The sequence below is a fragment of the Myotis davidii genome, unplaced genomic scaffold, assembly GCF_000327345.1.
Source record: "Myotis davidii unplaced genomic scaffold, ASM32734v1 scaffold181, whole genome shotgun sequence".
In the NCBI taxonomy this organism is placed as follows: Eukaryota; Metazoa; Chordata; class Mammalia; order Chiroptera; family Vespertilionidae; genus Myotis; species Myotis davidii.
In genome coordinates this window covers 1,757,240-1,760,676 of record NW_006291504.1, presented here as the reverse complement: position 1 = coordinate 1,760,676, position 3,437 = coordinate 1,757,240, and positions in this window count along the sequence as shown.

The following is a 3,437-nucleotide window of genomic DNA, read 5'->3' as shown; positions in this document are numbered from 1 at the left end:
ATCAATTCAGAAGAGGCAGCGACACTTCCCAGCTCCCACAGAGGCCCTCTCCCCAGCATCGAGGAGAGAGAGAGAGCTCTTGATGGCAAATCAAATATAATTTTAGTTAATATGTTTCTCAGTCATCTCAGTTTAATTTTTGTCCTCCCCCACATGGCCCATCGTTCAGGCTACTTCCCGCCGCAACAGCTTCCCAGCCTCTTGGAACTCTGTGTGCTGAGCACTCGGGACCCCGGCGGGTTTTCTGAGCGTCTCCGCTCGCGGAATGAGCTGGGGGAAATGTGCTTCCCGCCCCTATTCCCACGCATGCAGCTGGTTCTCAACAAGTTTGCTTCCAATAGAGTGGCCGGTCATAAAGCCCTAGGATCGCATTAGGAGCCACGGGCCCCAAGACACATCTGAGAGGCGTCTGGTACCAGACCGGGGCTTGCACAGGACAAGGGGGAGGGACAAAGGAGGGGCACACATGAGACCACCTCCGGGCCCAGAACGCTGGGTTTGCACATCGCCAGCTGAGTAGAGAGAGGTACGTGAGGGAACAAATATTGCATCTGATGAAAGCCCTGCTGGTTTGAGCTACCTGCTCCAATTCGGGTGATTTTCCTATTGAGATTTTTTTAACTTGGAAGCACTCATCATCCTATGTTCCTGAATGTTCCCCTGACACATTTTTCTCTCTTGTAGGTGATAAGTTTTTTTGTTTCCAGAACCTTCTAAGCTTCCCTGAGCTTCAGGCGACCTCTTTTAGGAGATACCATCAGAGAAAACTGCAAACAGAAAAAGTTCAGACAACTGCAGCCTGATTCTAAAATGAAAAACAAATAAGACTCAGCCATCATTGCCTAGAAAAACAAACCCTATTACCAGCTACAAAGCCTCTGATGCACCCCCACTTTCTACTTGACAGATGAGTCTGTGGTTCGCGAGGTCGCCCCCCAGGGCTGGTGAGGAGAGTACGGCTCCCGGGAATGTTTTCCTGGCGGCCCCTCCCCAGATCAGCAGAGTCAGTGCCCCTGCCTCTCCGCTCCACCCTCGGGCCTGGCTCTCGCACTGGTATTCATCCCGCAGAGCAGCAGCGCTCAGCGCTTGATGAGCAGCCTGGGGGGGCCTGGGTGAGCAGCAGGAGTTGGCTCTGTGGCCCCATGGAAAGGGATGCTGCCAGGTGAGATTCTTGTCTCACAGGGGCCCAGACGGATGGCGTCGGGGCCCACCCTCTGAATGGTTGTGGGAGCGAGGGTGCAGGATGGGGGACGCACACCGAGATCCCTCTGCAGCGTCCCTCCCGCACCGTCTACTGGACGACCTGAAGCTGGAGCTGACTGTCCATCGCTCAAGCCTAATACACCGCTTGGCGGTCCGTTGTGGAGCTGCCTTGTATTTCAAAGGGTCTTATGATCTTCGTTCACTTTTCTTCCCCAAAGAAGGGGGCATGCCCCTGCGCGCCCCCCCCCCAGCCCCGAGTTCTGGATCCTGACTCCCCACCTTGTTCCGATTTCCCTGAGTCATCAGCAATCGGATCGTCAGCTACACTCAGACCCTGAACTAGAGCGTAGCCTGGTTCCATCCAGGACCCAACTTCTCTTCGGAATAATGTGTGTGTCCCCCACATCCCGCGTGGTTCAGGGTTCAGGACCTGGAAGAGGGGCCGCACACAAATGAAAGAGACGAGACAAGAGATAATTTGGAAATTGGGGGACCAGGCGAGTGCCGATCCCAAGAGGATGGATTCTGCTTGTGCTCAGGCCTTGCCGTTCTTTTATTCAGTTTGGGATCCACCCATAGCCCTTAGGCAGGCAAGGTCCAGTGACAGGCAGACTATCTTATCAGTAAGGATTGACATGACTATAGCTGGGGAAGCTGCTTCAGCTACCCTTGTCTCCACTAAACAGTGGGTGCACAGCCCTGACCTTTGCCAGGGCTCAAGGGTCACCAGCCTTCCGGGCTCCTTGTCCACACCTCTCTGCTAGGGAAGACAATGGGCGGCTTCCCACAGATAACCCTAACGGCAGCTGGGATTTCGCATGTCAAGAGGATGAGCCGCCATCTGGGCGTCTTTGCTTTGCGGAGTTGGGCACAGGATTTCAGAAACATGTTCGGGGTCTCCTGAAACTACCAAGTATGTTTGGACTGCGCCAGATTTTATAAGCCATGGAGCAGACTGTAAATACTTTTGGATCCTGGCGCACATTTTATAAATAATCCTGACAAAGTTTTAATTCTCTAGGACTGCAGGGCTGTGTTACAGTCTATTTTTCATTATTTGTTCATTTCCATGTGCCTTATTTCTGCAAACACGACTTCTTGAAAATGGAATTAGGGCCAGATTTAGCAAATACGGAAAGATGATTTGTAACATTTCCCACATACCCTGGCTCTGTGCAAAGGCAAAATGAACTCACTTATACTTAGTGAAGCATAATTGTAAATTTACACATAAAAGTTGACGGGAAAGTTGATATTTTAACTTTCGCCAGTCTCTCCAGTTCCTACCCTAACCTTTCCAGAGTGACAAGGCCTCTATCTGCTGGTCAGTCATGCCCAGAACCCCACGGGCCCGTGTCCGTGACAGGAGGAAGCCGTGAGTAAGTGGCCCCAATGACAAGTTTCTCCGATAGAACTGTTTCTCTCAGAGGCTTCAGACTCACCACCCAGCGCTGGTTCTGCAGAGCCTCCAGGGGCAGGAAGTGGCTCAGCTGATGTGAAATTACATACATGAGCTACTCACATAGTGACGTTTCCTCTGCCCGTAAAGTCCTCCTCCAGCGGAAGTCATGATGGCTCCCCTGCTCCCCTCTTCCAGGTCACTCTGCTGTCACCTTCTCAGAGGACTTGCCCAGCTGCCTATTCAAAACCACTGGATTTAATAAATGAATTCCGTAATGGAGCAGGATACAAAACCAACAACCAAAACTGGACGGCTTTCAGATACACCCTTGATGAATTCTCAGAAAGAGAAACTAAACAAACAATCCCATTTACCATTGCAACAAAAAAACTAAGGTACTTGGCAATAAACTTAACCAAGGAGGCAAAAGACCTGTACTCGGAAAACTACAGGACATTGAAAAAAAGAGGTAGAGGAAGACATAAACAAATGGAAGAATATACCATGTTCATGGATTGGTAAAATCAACATCACTAAAATGTCCATACTATCCAAAGCAATCTACATATTCAGTGCAATCCCATTAAAATACCAACGGCATATTTCACAGACCTAGAACAAATACTCCAAAAATTTATATGGAATCAAAGAAGACCCCCAAATAGCTGCAGCAATCTTAAGAAAAAACACAGTTGGAGGAATCACAATACCAGATTTCAAGTTATACTACAAAGCCACTGTAATCAAAACAGCCTAGTATTGGCACAAGAACAGGCATATAGATCAGTGAAACAGAACAGAGACCCTAAAAATCAACCCAAGCCATTACCAT